The sequence below is a fragment of the Lepisma saccharinum genome, chromosome 27 (assembly GCF_977018435.1).
Source record: "Lepisma saccharinum chromosome 27, izLepSacc3.1, whole genome shotgun sequence".
NCBI classification, from domain to species: Eukaryota; Metazoa; Arthropoda; class Insecta; order Zygentoma; family Lepismatidae; genus Lepisma; species Lepisma saccharinum.
The window spans coordinates 22,138,367-22,156,837 of NC_139255.1; the positions used below are offsets into that span (position 1 = coordinate 22,138,367).

Consider the following 18,471-nt stretch of genomic DNA (forward strand, 5'->3'; position numbering starts at 1 on the left):
ATATGTTGTTAGATATACTAGTCTACATTTACATATTAGTAATGAGACACATACTCTTACAAATGTACATAGAAGTCAATATGATGAAATTACTGACAGCCGAAACATTTTCACTTGATCAGGTAAAGAGAAATTCATGCTCCATACACTGCTACTCAATTCGAAATGAAAATTGACCAATCCACTGGCTTGTGACGTCATTCATAATAGTTACCCTAGATGTCGCTAGTCTGCGGCGCTTCCTTGAAAATATAAGCTGGGGGTCCGACTTTAGTCACTTTCCTCTATAGTAAACATCAAATAATGAGTATTTAACAATGCGTATGAATGCATGAATGAGAACTACAATAAACTAATGAACAAACAAAACCTCTGGATACTTGCAATGAAATAAGTACATTATGTATTGAACGGCATTCTGTATCCGTGAATATGGTCGAACTGTATGATTGCAATTATGTATGAGAAACATTCAATATAATTAACCAAAAATGCAAGAACAAAGTTACACAAACAATGTTGTAAAAATAGAAAAGCATTGATCAATTTGCAGGAGTTCAGGAGGTTTATATATTTATATTCCAATTACAAATATATTTTTTTATATATTTCGACTATGTGCATGAATTAGTACAAATCTGCCAAATGACCATAAAGTCTCTCACTCTCTCTCACACACAAACGCACACACACACACACACGCACACGCACACATATGTTCACTTATATATAGGAAAACTTACAAATTTATTCCATCGTAACCAGCGCCCAAGCCTACATGATTGACACCTGCGACGGACCTAATATAATTTATATGGTCTGAAAAGAAACAGAATGTAATGAATATCTTGAATTATTGAACACCTTTTAACCGTAGATAGGCAAAATCCCATTTAATATTGTTTGTACAGTAACAGGCAATAAAAATAGGACATCTAAATCCTGAAGAACTAGCTTACTTGTAAGGCGTTCTTGTGTTGCCTAACAACTCTAAGGCGGCGACAGAAGTTGACATTGAAAATTTGTTATTAAAATGCACTTATTGTCGTAGAGGTAGGCAACACATATAGCTCCTTGTAGGGAAGCATGTATTTCAAAATCTAGGTGTCCCATTTTTATTGCCGATGACTGTACAGTCCACATCTACGAAATTTCTTGTTAATTTACCTACTTAGTGTAAAATTTACAGAGTTCAACATATTTCATTCAGATTCCTATGTTTAAAACGTTCCGATTCGTACGTGGGGAAGACTATTCATAGAGAAAGTGTTGGCCCTCAGAATAAATGGCATGGTATGCTCCATTGGAAGGGCAGCGTATACAAAATGGCGGCTCTTTTAGCTATTTACCCAACAGCGGATGACAAATGAGAAGTCGTCAGACATTTGCAGCCTGATGGTGTGAAAATCTTGGCAAATTCATAGAAGAATACTGCAACAGTATGGAAATGTCTGCATTGGCGACAGAAGAGTGTACGGCTGAGTACTTAGATGCGTTTAAAAATTGATAATATCAATTCTTCATGAAGAACTCTCTCTCAAGCCGTAACTTATGAGAAGGTTTGTCTCATTGATGCCATTATTCGTGAAAACAAGTGTCTCCTCTTAGATGTTCTCGCTGGGAAATTGCCAATATCAAATCCGCATATATTATTGTCAAGAACGTTTCTAAGTATCGTAAGTTGTGTGGTCGGTCAGTACGTATGGAGTTTCCTCTTTTACGAGAACGTATAGCCACACACGGCTGCTGAGGCTCTTGACTCCAGTCTGAGATTGAGATTTCAAATCTTACAGCATCCTCCTTGGATTGTTTATTGATTTGCATTTTAATTCGCATCTTGTGCCACTCTTGGCTAATCGCGAATATGATGATGAGTGATCTTATGATTACAATGATGAAGGAACGCTCGCAAATACCCATGCCCCTGCCGGGATTCGTAACCGGGATCCCTGGCAAAGTAGTATGCTGTGCTATCCACCCCTCCACGGAGTCCGGCTAATTGCGAATGAAGATATGATGGAATTGTTGATGAGAAACTAAAAAAATAACACCTACGCCTAGGACGAGATTCGAATCCGGGACCCATAGCATCGTAGCGCGCTGTGCTAACCACTCCGCCACGGAAATATATAATACTTAAATATCAGAAGTAAGTTTTTGGGGTTTCTTGTTCCCATGAGATGGATTGGGACCACCGAATTCCTCCTATACAGCAATGTTGTCTACAAAAAGCTCAGATGTAGTGAAATATTTTCAATGTAGGTTGCACGACTTCTTCATGAAGCACAGTAGAAAATATGGCAAAATGCTGGAAAAGGGGGCTCGCTGACGACATGGATGCTGGAGGATTTCATTCTCCAAATATTGAGAAGGAAAAGACGCGGGTGCCATGCTCTGGAAGGCTGCCAGAAGTCAAAGCCAAATTCCATGGTTTTGCACATCGAAAGAAAGAAGGAAGAGAGGGGCGGAGGGGGATTTAGTATGGTGTTTGGCGAGCGACGCAGAGGGAAGAGCATGTCCCGAATGCTGTGGGCTGCGGTTTATAAAGATATATTGGTTGTAAAAGGGGTAGATGGGCAGCAAGCTGAAGAAGAGGATAAATGAATCGCGGGAAAATATGAAATGTGGTGTTAGTTTTCTATTTTTTTTTTACTTCCATCATGTTCGGGTTCGCATTGCAATGTGATTGGTTATAATGAGGTCATGAATAGGAAGAAGGAGCTGGAGCGATTAAGAATAGACGGAAATGTTGAAAGTTTGATAATCGAAAACGACACAAGGTCAAGTTATGAAACTTGGAACAGCTACCTTTCGGCCTATAGCGTTCGAATCCTATACAACTTTTATTTTCTATACATGTTCCCCTTGAAAATGTGTACATAAATTGAACCGCACCCCTCGTGCCAGTTCTATCTTCAAAAAATATTTAGGCTGTTTCGTGTTATTACGCTGCAGATAACATTTGTTATCTAGTGGGTTCCTAGTCCAATTTTTAAAATTGCAGCATAATTGCATTTATTACTATGTTTCTATTTAGAGTAGCTTTTCTGACTATTTTGGCTAATGGCTACCATGAAATTAGTAACGACATGATGAAAATGATGAAGGGACACTCAAAAAGAACGCCCATTCCCATTCCCAGGCCCCTGGACCCCTGTAGTCGTAACGCGCTATGCTAACCACTCCGCCACGGAGGTCGCCTATTATTATTCTTGTGTTTACCCAGCATGGTGAGAAAAATTAGAGAGCTACTTGGGAGCGGGCTAATGCCTCGAAAACAAGAAATCATTTTCTGTCCTGGAAATTAAAGGAACCCTCCCTAGGCGAAACTAGTGACTCTAGAGGGCTCGGTCAATGAACACGGAATAGGGAACGGGATTGCGCGGAGGGGAAAAAGAGCTACTACAGCTATCAGGCTTTTCAGCAGCATGTAGGCTACTGATTCGCTCCGATCACTCTCTCTCTCTTCCCTTCTTGCGAGGCCTTGTTCCATACATTCCCGGTATAGAGTACAGAAATCATAGTATTAAATGCGCTAACAACGCATCAGCCAATGCAAAGCCGCTTTTACTTTGCAAGACTGTGGCACCAAGAAGTGTTATTGTCATTGGAAGAAAACGCAAAAATGTCACGATTATGCGCCAAATACTTGAATGATGTTGTGAATGTTGAGCTCAGTCACTTCAGAAACTATTTATCAGATTGCTTTGCATGAAAACTTGAAGATGTTATGTTACATGTAAATACAATAACATTATTTATGCATAAAATACTCTCATCTAGGATTGATGACACCTGGCTTATATTATCTTGGTGAGTGTTGCATGAAGAGGCTCTGTGGTACATCCTTCATGTAAAACATGGGTACCAGGGGGTAACCGTGAAGGGTGAAAGTGACCAGAGTAGATGTTGTCCCCGCCAAGCTTGGTGTTTAATATTCATAATTCATTTGCATGTATTTAGAATTAATTTGCATAATTTACAATAAATTTGCATATCATTAGAATAATTTATATTTATATATCTGCATATTTATAACTTTTATGAATATATAATTTATCATTTTATGAAAAATATGTAAATCGAACGTAATTAGTGTTACTAAAAGCTATGCATATGATTTTGTGTTCATTACTTCAAAGTATGTAATGTATAAAACGATAACATTAATGTTTATAATGCTGAAAATAAGAGTTTATGGTTTATGAAACGCTTGTGATGTTAAATGTCCGATTATGATTTAGGATGGTTCCGGTACTCGAACCCACGACATGTAACTAACTAACTAACTAACTCTCTACACTTCTTAAAGCCGAAGGCTTTAGCTGCAGCAACACAGGCCTTCCAACTGTCTCTATCCTGAGCAAGATCTATATAATCTTTTCCACCCCTTCCGATTTCCTCCATCTAAACATTATCCCTCCATCTTCGTCTTGACTTTCCTACAGGTTTCTTACTATCAGGTTTCCCAACAAGAATAAACACGACATGTAATGGTAATAAATATAGTGTACTAAGGAATAATATTATATGGTATGAAAGACGGTTGTCCGACACGCTAGACAGAAGACGGTGAACTCTACGCAGGTAGACGAGAAAGGAATTTTGGGGATGTGCGGTCAAGGACAAATGACGTCAGAACGCCAGAGCAAAGAAAGAACCCGATTTACCAACTAGAAAAGGCGTCGGCAGATTTTAAGAAATTGTTTTTCAAGGTTAACTAGAACGCAAGAACAGGGGAAAGGTATGCAACACCGTAGCACGGGACAAGGGAGGGATTGAACCAGACAACAAGGCACTGAATGTTGTAGCATGGGGATTAACGTAGAGCGCTTGCTTGTTAGAATATGTTTCTGTCAAAGTAGCCCAAGGTTATCCAGAACACAAGAAAAAATGATTTTTTGATACCCAATTAGATTAGAGCGAGCATTTTAACCTGAACAAGGAGAACAAAGCATAAGGATTTTATCCGAACAAGGACAAAAGGAATGCTATCTTGGACTATTTGCCTTTATTACGGGCTATCGAACCTCGGAGTCTTTGATTATTGTTTTAGCTAGAAACTTTATGTTACTGCATGTTTTTTAACATAATATTGAGTTTATTTTTACCAAACTTTGACTATATGTCAAATATTTTACAAGTTTTTTATGTATTTTAACTCAAACAACACAATTTAAACATAAACATTAGCCTTGTCACTGTGAAGGACTTTTCATTTAATGGAAGAGTCACACTGTAATTGTTCGCGACAACCATTCATAATGCATAGCTGTTCATGGATGTATCCGATTAACATCTTGTGCAATGGCATGCGAACCTCTCTCCCTAAACGTCACTTTGATCTTGATGCATTACCGATGCGCATAAACAAATTTTAATGTATTTTTCTAACACATCGAAAAGGAAAAAATTGGTACAAGAATTGAGTCATAACTTGTTACTGGTTAAAGATACATCAAAACAACCTTCACCGTTGCATGTCTCGTGAAATTCTAGCCTGATTTGATATATCATATCACCCCCTTACCATTTAAAATTCTAAAGTTGAATTCAAGATGGCGGACATCAAGATGGCCGCCGACCGTGCAGGTGGAGTCAATGTGTTTCCCCCTTGGCCTGACAACGATTGGTCATCACCATTTCCATGTTGCGCGCTGCAGTTGCCTTGTACCGAGGGCGTTAAGTGATTTTTTAGCCAACCTGTATAATTGATGTATATATTTACAAGATAATAATGACTACAAATATGTTTCTGTACAATACGTATTATTACCTATTTTGTTTCCATATATTAAATTACACCATAGAGATATCAAACGTTCGTATTTTTACATTATCATGCGTTCGAAATATGAAGTACTCTGGTCACAAGAAAATAACGACGATGCACTAAGAGCACGGCCATGAAGTAAGGCGGGTGAAAGAGGTTCGCGCTGTTGCCACGTCGGGTACAACCCCGTGTGTTCGAATATTTAAGAGAATGAAAGATCTGTTTCTAGAGTTGCCCTTTAAAATCTGTGTAATACAAACTTTCAGAATTTGCTTCAAAGGTCAGGGATGTATAGTTTCCCCGGAGAGAGAGGTCGGTCTGACGCTCGAACTAGTCAACGGACGGGGACACACATGCGGCGCGGGAACCAATAATTTTTGTCCCGATTTTTTAGGCAGTTAGTAGTCTTGATAGTGACCTCAGTGGGGTCTAATTTCGGGTAAAGGAAAAATTAAATGGAGCGGCCACAGGTTAATAAAAGACAGGCTCAGCTAGAGGATCGCAGAGGTACCCTTCGTCCTCTTAATTACCTGATTCTTCAATGTTTACAAGATGTGCTGGCTCCAATTGAACCATCCACCGAATAACGTTGTATGACACATTTTGGAATATTCTGAGTTACCAGTGGAATCATGCTGTACCGAACATGACGGACGTATACTGAAAGACTCGTTTCTCTATTGCCCAAGAATTGGCACGAGTATTCTGGCCAATTGGACTCTGAGTGGAACAACGCTGTATGTGCAAGCAAGATGTCGGACTTCAGAGAAGTAACGTTATCTGCTAGCGCCGTGCATCGTATCAATAGAAGCAAAAGACGCAAAAGAAACGTTTCTGAATGGAAGGACGTTAAAAGGAAGAAGTTAATGGATGCAGGGGAAGCATACACAAGTAGAAAGGCAAGGATGTAACTGCAAAGAGGTAGCTAACGAAGGTAAGTGGAACAACGCTGTATGGCCAAATGTAACTATAAACCGGTTGCAGCAAACGGTTAGGTATCCTACATGAAACTTTTGCTTTTTGGCAGCACAGCGTGTATAGTATTTCGATTGTTGTCATGTATTATACAATACTGGGTAATATGAATATCTTATATGTACTATGATACCAGTTTGTAGTATGCAGAGACAAAAATAATGTTATGTCACATCAGCATGTAGCCATTCTTTATAGACAAAATACACCATCCTAGATTATACATTGTACATGAAGATGTACACACTGTTCCAGAGAACCTACCTGTCTTGCACCGTGGCCAGATGCCACTCAAGAAGAAGAGGAAGGCCTGATGGTTATAATATATTGCAGAACATGGACGAGGAATACAGACAGTTTTACAACGACCTGCCATGTGCAGATGACTGAAGTGTGTGTTTTGGTGTAACCGATCAATTTCTTTTTTCTCTTGGTTGAACCACTGGCATCAGAGTAACTTGCCAGAGTGAAGTGTGTGTTTTGGTGTAACCGATCAATTTCTTTTTGTGGTTAAAGCACTTGCATCAGAGTAACTTGCCATGTGACGATAAGTTCAGTTCATGTTTTGGTGTAAGATATCAAGTCTTTTCTCAATACATATAGATTTCGGTACTGTTATCGTACCTGCTGGTGTTCATTTTCCACATAGTACTTCTGTACATACAGAGTTATTCCACTAGCTATATATTTTATGGGCGTGCCATGCCATGCCATGCAGATAGGATACAAACGGGCCACTCATAAGGTCGAATATTGCTCAAACATTGATACTGTGCTTGCATAATGTTTTATTCTTTTCCCTTGTAGTCCAGTAACATACTACAAGTTTTTTTTCCGTTTTCTCTCGCATTCACTGAAATGTGCCATACGGCGTTATTCGATGGAATGCTTCAATTCCAAAATAAACACTTATCTCAAATCCTCATTTCAATCTTGTCAGATCGGCTCGGGTACATTGATGTACAAATACCAGGGCCTGTTAATTGGAATAAGGATTTCCAGGCAGGTAAATTACCTGCAGGTAACTACTATTTTAATTGCGTGATGTTAACTCATTGCGTAATACTCCATCTGTCCCATAATTATTGTCCGGTACACCTTTGTTTGTTGTCCCACAATAATCGGCTGGGCGGTATTTGTTGCTCGTTGCGATAAGGTCATGTTGTTCCTCTTCACAATCTTGAAGACTGATCCACTGTGCCCCTCCTCATGCGTGTGCTTTCCATCTGCCTCTTCGTCTGTAATTCCTGTACTACTATTTTGGCATACCGGGCTATAATTATGGGACAGAGGGATTATAACTTATATGTACAGGGTGGTGCATATTGTATCTAACAATGTTATTCCGTGGAAATCTTCCATGCCTAGGCAGAAAGTCTGGTAAATCATTCTGCCATGGAATGTTCACCTCTTTAGACACAAATCGTGGCAGTCGAACGGGTTCCATCCAGGAGACTGTGACGACGGTCCAATGAGGGTCGCCATTGCCATCAATCCACATCACAAACAATCAATAGACTATTATAATTGTCAGAATCATCATTATTTTGGAAAGAAACACAGCATGTTATTTAATTGATGAATTAATAGTTTTGGGTGCGTCGGCACTTAAGGCCATTTTGCTACCTTCTATGTATACGGGAAAATATCCTCTTATCTAAAATTCTGACTGATATGTTATAATAAGGGGTGTTAGAAGACCCTTGAGAAAAGGAAAAAGTGCTGGGTTGTAAGAAAGACCTGCACAAAACAAGCACAACACATTAAAAAACCAGAATGCTTTAAACACTTCCTCACAGACGGTAGAAGAGACAAGCTCTTCGCAAAAATCTAAAAAGAATTTCACCCAACAGGGATGACAAACAGCTTGGAAGATTAAAAGTCTGAGGATAGCAAAGTGGCACATTCAATAGGAATATGCCGAACACTTAAAACAAGAGCATGTTATTTAAGTAACACAGATAATACAAGCAGGACTTTCATCCTCTTATCATCAAACTTTTTCAATCTTACCAGTGCCTTGAGAACATAATCCGGAACGTTCCTTGTTTTATTACACAAAGCGTAGGCAGAGGAATGGGAGAATATCACAGGTGCTTTTGTTTTCTCCAGAGCTTCCAGCATTGTTCGAACTGAGACATGGGATAGGTCAACGATCATACCCAACGGATTCATTTCTTGAATTATTAACTGTAACATAAGATAATTTATAATTAGTTCAACCTATTAACAATTCGGTCAGAAATTAATTTTGCAAATCGCAGAGGAAGATAAAGAAGCTTCATCGTACATGTTATATCACAATTGGGTAGGTGCAATATAAAGTAAAGGTAATAGTGTTAGAGTTGCGGGTGATGGGAGGGTGGTGCTGATCACATCACCGAGTAAGTGTGGAGCTCTGCTTTTGGAAATGTGTAATCCACAGGGAAGATCTTTGCTTCTAATTTTGAGTATTAGGAAAACATGCTGTTAGAGTTACAAAACTTTATTTCCGTAAATGATTACTGGGAGCCCTCTATATCAAACAACAATACAATCAGCTTTCACTTTCATATCTTTATTCGAAATTCCAATAAATACACATCGTAACATTATTATTATATAACTATGTAAACTCCAAAATCTTTTTTGTGTATTACACCGTGCCCTCAAGGCCAATAGCAGTATGCATGTGAGGCTCCACATATTCTCCAACTAGTACATAGTGGGAGGCGATGTGACCAGCGCTACGCTGTGCTTTGGGAGGAAAAGGCAGTTGTAGTGTTAGCTGTAATATTAGTTCTATTATTTTTTTGGTAATGGTACAATGTCAAGAGTATTTTAATCTAGATGTATACATATGTAGTTTTATTGGTGGTAGTTGTGTTATCTATACATTGTAAACAGGTGTACAAATGTACAGTCATCGACAATAAAAATGGAACACATAGCTACATCCTGAAATACTTGCTTCCCTGAAAAGCGTCATAGTTTTTACTTAAGTACGTGGTGCCTATGAGTAGATTTTAGTAGAACATTTTCAATGACACGTTTTTCCACCGCCGTAGAATTAGGCAACACACATAACGACGCCTTGCAGGGAAGCTTGTATTTTTATTGGCGGTGACTGTGAGTGCATTGTTTAGTTTTTATGTACTAACTAGAAGTTTCACTTTCGGAATGATGTTGTATACTATGTATATTAGCTTCAGTGTTAATGTAACAGTGGCATATAAAATAGAAGTAATATTGGCTGATGGCACCCAGTGTCTACTTAATACAAGAGAGAGTCAACTTAAAATCTTAACTTGTTTTTATTTCATATCTAGTAGATTTCTGTATGTATGGTTGCACAAGTTTGCTGCATATTAGCATAGACCTATTGCTGATCTACAAATATTTTCAAGGTTGAGTTAGTGCCTGCATACCTTAAGAAGAATAAGTATTTGGGGTCCACGAGCAGTCACTTATGAGCCACTGCGAAGGCCTTTCCACCCATCTGCCTGCGACTGATGCCATTGTTAAACATTCTCTCCCATTAGTAAAGTTGCTGGTGTGGTAAACACAGAGATAATGAATTTTTCTTTGCCGAGAAATTTCTTTAAGTTTTACTCTGACAGAGGGCAAGAAACCAATCCTCTTCACTGGTACAAGTGTGTTTAGGAAGTGCCATGTTTAAAATAACAAAAGTGGCGTTATAAAGCTGATTACGTTAATGTTGCAGCCTTGAGGCAGTTTTGTAAATTAACGTTGATACCTCATGTAAATTTGAGCTGTATACAGTCTACACTGCAATATTTATTGGACTTTTAAGGTTTTCATTCGACTCTTGTAATACATAATAACTACAGTTTTACACGTCGTATGAAATTCATTTCCTGACAGGATTATAATTTGTTGTGAATAAGTAAATGTGAATTTACCCGATTTAACATTATTATTATTGACATAAACATCTGCACATACATCAGACATTATTATTATTATTATTATTATTATTATTTGGCAGAAATTCACCGAGAGAGAGATAATGCATATCCTTACCTTGCCAAAGACAGAAAGGCCGCTCTGCTCCTCGTACGACTTGCGAACGGAGTCCTCCTCAGAGTCACCAGATGAAGAGTCTGCCTTAGCGATATTTGAACCAATGAATCACACGCTACAAAAATAAGTACTAAAAACATAATATAAATCACATATGCTATAACGTATAAAAGCACGATTATGGTAGTTAGAAGTACGCTCTCTAAAATATGTTTAACAATTGAATTCATTGATTTTTTTTACAATTGTATTATAATAATTGTCAGCAGTCGAATCTTCCATATAAAATACACTTTCTTCGAATCCTATAATTGAGATATAAATTGACTCGGGTATTTTCAGGTTTCGATTCTTAATTACGAGCACATTTTACAAACACATTGTGTGTGGGAATTCAATACTCAGAACAGGTTTTCTCATAACATGGAGCGTGTTTGGAACAGAAATATTTCCCCACCCCACTCCGATATGCGTGAGTAGGTTAGGTCAGCCATGTTTAGTTCTCTTAACACTCCTACGTTATTACATTGTTACTATTTGAGCGATTTGAGAACCCACTTTACATCGTGTTTCCAACAAAGAGAAAGAAACTTCAGATTTCAGTTACATACGAGAATTAACTTGTACAGTCATCGGCAATAAAAATTGGACAACTATATCCTGAAATATCCGCTTCCCTACATGGAAGTATATGTGTTGCCTAACTCCGAGACGATAGCCAAAGTTCCTATTGAAAAGTTTCTATTGAAGTTATTTTATTACAACACAGACGACCTATTATTAAATAATAATAATAATAATAATAATTTCTGCGGCATCAGTTTCTATAAACTTCAAAATTATTCCAAATACTTTTTTTGATCCTCATGTACAACTTGTATAAAGGGCTACATAATCAAAACTTTAACTTTCAGAAACATTAGATTCATTTCTATTAATTTGCTCGTTTTAGTCCCCTTTATACACAGATAAGCTATTCGGGACTGGAACTGGACCTACAGTCCTCTCCATGAGATGGCGCAGTGATAGCGTTGTTGCTTTGCAATTATTCTTCGGATTCCACTTTAAACTGTGGGTCCAGTTCCAATTAACCTTATTGTGCATAAATTGGACTAGAAACATCAAATCAATCAATCAATCAATCAACCAAACCTCTTTGTGCCTCAACCGGGCATCGAACCCGATATGCTTCATTCACAAGGCGACGACGATTCCACTTCGCCATCGGAGAGGTCGTTGATGCGTTATAATCATAGTTGGATTCAAAGTACAGAGTAAACTTTTGAATGTAGTCATAACATACGAATGAACAAGAAGACGTAATATCAAAAAAAATGCAACACAGAGGAAGCTATATGATGAACAATAGTTTATTAAGAGAGTCTACTTATTTTGAAAAAAATAGAATTATAAATCATATGTCGTGATTTCAATATTTCATTTTAGAATTAAATTTTAAATTTTCTTTTGTTCCTTTCAAGTATCAACACCCTTCTTCATATGCATTCTTACAAACTATACATTAATTACGTACAGAAGATTATCTAGTACTATCTACATCTATAGGAAACACATTCGTCGTTATACACTCCAACGCCGAACTCTACAACATTTCCAACCAAATAAGCACAATATAGATGTCAAGTTTCAACCTTATATCAAGGTATTTTTAAGATTATGAATCAAATTCAAACGGCTAACTGAAGAAGACATTGCTATAAGTTTGGAACGTCACGTTTATATTGTGTATATTTTACAATAAATCCTGCGATGAGTGTTTTATTAAACATGCAAATATGGCTTAATATTGTTAACATTTCCTATTCGTATTTTTTCTCTATTAAAAGAAACTTGCCTGCATAACGAATATAATTAAAGTTTCTATTATTCCAAATTTATTTCTCCTCTTCACCTACCTTGCAAACAGATGCTCCCTATTTTAAGAATTTAAGTGTTTGTAGTGGCAAACGTTGCACTTGTAATGAAGTGATACCGGGTTCGATTCCCCTTCCCCGATTGGCCTACTTGAGAATGAAGTGTAACTGGCACACATATTAAGAAAATTATTATGAAAATTAAGACTGTCTTTATGATGCAGACCTTAAAAGAATATGAATCATGGGTACTTTTTTCATGTACATTTACATTGTTGGGTACTACTCACCATGGCGTATTGCAGTTGTGCGTAAGTGTGACGTAGCGCACTCCTAGCTGGTAGAACATCCTCAACACAGCTAGATTGCTCCCCAAAGAATGGCCTCCTTCCACCCCTATCAGGCTCGCCACTAGTCCAGATTGATGTGCCTCCATTATACCTTCCAAATAATAGTTACAAGAATCTCAATACGGATTTAAAATAACTATTTTTACAAGAAATTCACATTTTCATAATTTGAAAGTATGTCCTACTGCTAGAGATTAGATACTACATATGGCAACACTGTCAAGTTATTTTCGAGCCTTAATTTGTAAATGGAAATTGGACCTGAAGCGAGTCTAGCTGTTACTGTATTCTAGTAACATGAATATGAGTAGACAGTATCGATAATAATTGCATTATAGATGTTTTCGGTTATGCCTTTCAACCAAGTAAACTTAAAATAAGTTACTATACTATGTCCCAGCCATCTGTTAAGCAACGAAATCAAGTCTCTGCCCAAGTAGTGACTCGCGATTTCTCCACAAATGATCATGTGAGAGGAAATGGAATTGATTGGAGTTGGGAAAGCGAATGCAGTTACCAGCCTTCGCTGCAGCCTGTACTGCTTCTCTTTGCCCACTCGATTACACCCCCCTGCTCTGCCGCTACGCGCTGCCTTGACCCTTTACCTGCCAATGTTCCCAATTGGGAACATCAACTAATTTTCAATTTCAACCATACTGAAACAAAACTTTTTATAGTTTTCTTGTTTTATCTATTAACTTAGAGTGTATATTTACTATTAACAACATTTAATTAATATTTTCATTATTATCGTCTGTATAGTATACTATGAAATTACACCAAAATTGTTAAAATTGCTTTCATAATATTATATATAATTTATTTACACCCAAATTAATTACTTTTCTCTTCTTCGTACATAATCGGGCAGAACATAATGCTAGTATTACATGAAATGCATTAGAATGGGTTTTTCATTGATTTCTATTAGTCTGGACCTAAGTTTATTATCATGTTCCCAAATGGGAACATTGGCGTTTTGCATGAACAATGGTTACAGACAACAAATAACTCGCACAAAAAACTGAAGAGAAATTTTCCTTTCTCACAGTTGTGAGGCAAGATTGTTTTGTAACTTGGTCAACAATGGAAATAAAATCATGCTTATTGTTGGCTACAAGTACATTTGAAATAATTGTTTTTACATTGTTTGTATAACAAAGATCCCGGCGTGTTTTGTGCCACGTTCTGTTAGCTGCTTCTGTTGATTCATGCAGTCTCGTTGTTATAAAATTCAGTCTTTCAACAACATTTGTAAGAACAACATGGCATAGAATCGTTTCCTAACATTGGAAGCAGCTTTTTAGTATTCGAATGAAATTTTAGATGACGATACTGAAGACATTGAAGATGTAGTGGATATATGTCAGTTGCCTCCATAAGAAACTGTAGATCTTACCGATGAGGAAAAAAATGATGACAACGTTTTGGAAGAAGTGGTTCCTTCAGATGTGTATGGTGAATTGGTTGTCACAACTAACATCGAACAATCTACTCCGGAGTCTCTTCAGCCAACCACATCAAGAAAGGCTAAAGGGGCATCAAGTAAACAGGTAGGACATCCTTCGTGGAAGAAGTCTACGGTTATAGAAAACAATTCGCTGCATTGCGATGATTCATTTCAGTGCTTATCCGACAAACACCCAGAATCACTGCCACTGGAACCTATTGAGTTGTTTCATAAAATTTTACCAGAGACATACCTCGCGCATCTATCTTCAATGACGTGCCTATATGCAGCTCAAGAGGTCAAAATTGTGTCGTTCACAAAACATGACATAGCTCAGTTCTTTGGTTTGCTTCTAATCAGCGGCTATCACAATGTTCCAAGAGAAGATATATACTGGTCAACAGCAGAAGACGTGACTGTACCAATTGTCCCAACTGCGATGCCCAGGCAGAAGTTTCGGGATATAAAGAAATATTTCCACGTTATGAACAATAATCAATTGAAACAAGTTGATAAACTTAGAAAAATTTCACCATTATATGATGAGCTAAACAACGATCTTCAACAATGTGGAATTTTTCATAAACAACTCAGAATCGACGAATCAATGGTTCCCTATTATGGGCATCATTCTTGCAAGATGTCCATAAAGGGAAAACCGATTCGTTTCGAATTCAAAATCTGGACACTTAGTTCAAGTGATGGATATCCTTATGTTATGAATTTCTATCAAGGAAAGGAAGAAGATGAATCTAACTCTCCACTTGGGACTATAGTGGTGACAGCCTTATTGAATGTTGTCACTAATCCTCTGCAAGTTGAAGTTTTCTTTGATAATTTCTTTACTCATACACATTGCTGAAAGAGCTGAACATAAAGGGGTTCAAAGCAATAGGTACAGTACGAGAAGGAAGGACTTGTAGATGTCCCTCGGTTCCCACAAATGAAATGAAGAAAAAGAAAGAGGAGAGTTTGACTTTCGATGTGATGGTGATATTTACATGTGTGGATGGAAGGATAATACCGTACTCACCTTGGCATCCAACTACCAGACACACTTGCCATTAGGAACAGCAAAGGGGTTCTCTCGGCAATTAAAGAAGAGGATTGGTGTCCCTGAATCTCACTAAAGTACAATAAAGGAATGGGTGGCGTCTATGTCTTCGACCGTATGCTGTCCAGCTACAGACCTCAGCTGCGAGGGAAAAAATGGTGGTGGAATTTATTTTCATTGCTTTGAACGTGGTAGTTGTTGCAGCCTGGAAAATTCACCAAGAACTTCATGGCAAGAATTCAAAGAATCACTGGGATTTTAGAAGAGTAGTAGCTATCGTCCTCATTCGCAAAAATCCATTAACATCTTCGAGGCCAGGACCACGATTTCAAATCCCAGGGTCTATGAGGAAAACTGATGGTCATTTTCTGATTGAAGCAGGACAAGGAAGGTGTGCATTTTGAAAAAAAAAAAAAAAAAAAAAAAAAAAAAAAAAAAAAAAAACTCGCCTACAATGTCGCGAGTATGCAAGAAATATGCATTAACACTGCTTCCCAGCTTTCCATGGATTATCACCAGTTTGGGACATTCTGTGTGTGTCTGTATTTTTTTTTCATTTTCAAATGTGTAAACTACATATATTTAAAATTTTGTATTGCTACATTTTCAATAAAAAAAAATCCTTTTCTCCTTGAGTAAAATTGCACAATGATGTTTTCTCATTTTTATACAATTATGTTATCATATTATGTATTTGTATTAGTATCTTGTATTTAGAAGGTTGAAATGTTGTCTCACTCTCTGTAAGCTTATATGTAATATTTCTGTACATTTACTATGCTACTATATTAACGGAAAAGATGCTGGTTCAGTTGAATTATAATTAGAAAACTCTGTAATAATACTTCACATGAAACGCCAATGTTCCCAATTGGGAACAATCCAGTTTACATATAGAGAAAATAAAAAATAACAATTTTTTGAATAATTCTCTTTAATGTACACCAAAGAGACAAAAATTACTGAAAACTTATTAATTTCAAATCCAAAGACAATTCGGCGTGTAAAAGATTTCGGGGATAGAGTATAAGTCTATGGAGCAGTGCCGGCGATTGGGGGCGGCCTGGGGGACGGCGTGGGGGGCGGCGTGGGGGGCGGCTGCCCCTCAACTTTTGCCACTTTTTGCTTCTGTACTGTGGCCTTTTAATGCTAAGCTTATCTACCAATGGAAAGTAAACTGTTCTTGCCCGCCCCCCTTTCAGTTTTCACCCAATCGCCGCTACTGCTTCAGACAATGATCACCTGTCGTTTATTCCTTAAGTATGAACGAGCATAATCTCGTACATGAAACCATCATCTCTATGACAGTATCTTGTGTTTCGAATTCCTTTGTTTGTTGCCAATATGTGCATATGCACATTACGTGGTGCATAAATCTATTCATCGACACCTCAACAAGGGATAATTGGAGTGCAGCTATTATCTCAGTATCCTTCCCTGCACTAACAGAACAGAAATTGATCTGCAGCATATGTGCACTGCATTTAAACATGCCATAGGTATGAGATATTGGAGTAATTGGGTATAATTCTTGCTATATCAGATCTCAGAGGGAGACTTTAGTAGAAAAAGCTATTCATACTTGTCAAGCAATATAAGGTTCCTGAACCCTAGTACCAAATATGCTGGGTTTTTTTCAATTTTTTTGCTGTTTCCAATTAGTTACATGGTTAATTCAAAATATGACTGTAGTGTGCTATTTAGACTATCAGAATGAACGTGATTGAACCTGTTGGCTGTACCTGTAGTACAGAAACTTGAAGACAAACAAGCGGAATAGCTGAACCTCGTGATCTAAGTGATCTAATACTGCATGGTGAAGTTTTTACTTACTACATCTTCTAGGTGATGGATGTTAATTTCTTTAGTAAATATTATGATAGCTTATAATTTGTACTTTACAACAAAGTACGTGACTTAGACTTTAATCTAAAGTACCGTTTATAACGAAGGAAAAATTACACTATGTAATGTGTACTCAATATGGCCTACATATTAATACATTGTGAAGGACATGCGCAAATGTGACATTTGTTACTGTTATGTTAACGTAGAATGTGTGGAACTCACTAAGGATGATAAAGAACCTTTCATTTGCCCATACTGTGATATGTAATCCATGACCTTCTAGTAACAAATTGTGACATGTCACTCCCTTGTTTACAGGTTTATAAACAATGTTATATCCTTGTGTAAATCTCATGTGCCATTAAGTAAATACTATGTAAGTATGTCAATGTACTTATCTATCAATAAACACAACACTTTCTTTGCAATTTCTTTTGCATATTTTGAAAAATAACAAAATATATAACTAGGCCATATTAGGTACATGTGTACCGAATATGGCCTGAACGTAACGTTTTAATAAAATATTCCCTGCACGCAAAGTATTATTTGTAACTAGCTCCTATTTTCAGTATATGTCCATCAATGTTCCCTCCTTTGAATCTATCTGACTTTGTACACCACTAGAAAAAATCGTAAACGTTAGGTAAGCCATATTGGCTTCAGGTACCTTATGTAACATTAGATGTATGTGAATTATGCTCAAACATAATGGAAAAGAAGCAACATGAAGATACCAGAATCAGTGGCTTGGGGAGACAGGAAGGGTAGCACATAATTTATGGTAACGATGAATAGAATATATAGTAATATTGGCAGCAAGATAATTAGTCTCATGTATTACGTAACGTTCCAGCTGAAGTCATTCAAATATCCAAACCAAAAATCTCCACACACCTAACCTCCCACTTCAACGAACGCCTTGTCCAAGAAGCCTTCCCGTCTTGTTGGAAGGAGGCAAATGTAATTATCAATAAAAAAGATCATAGCAAGGACGAATCTTTAGTCAAATCGTACAGACCGATCTGTCTTTTGAATACCATTGGTAAATTTTTCGAAAAACTAATTCTAAAAAGACTCAAAGAATTTTGATTACTAATGGGCGTTAGTGGAAATCAATACGG

The 18,471-nt window shown here is 37.4% G+C and overlaps 1 pseudogene; it reads right to left on the reverse strand.

Annotated features, from left to right (window-relative positions):
• Positions 1-18,471, reverse strand: part of LOC145980188 (dipeptidase 1-like) — an 89,362-nt pseudogene that overhangs the window by 3,147 nt on the left and 67,744 nt on the right.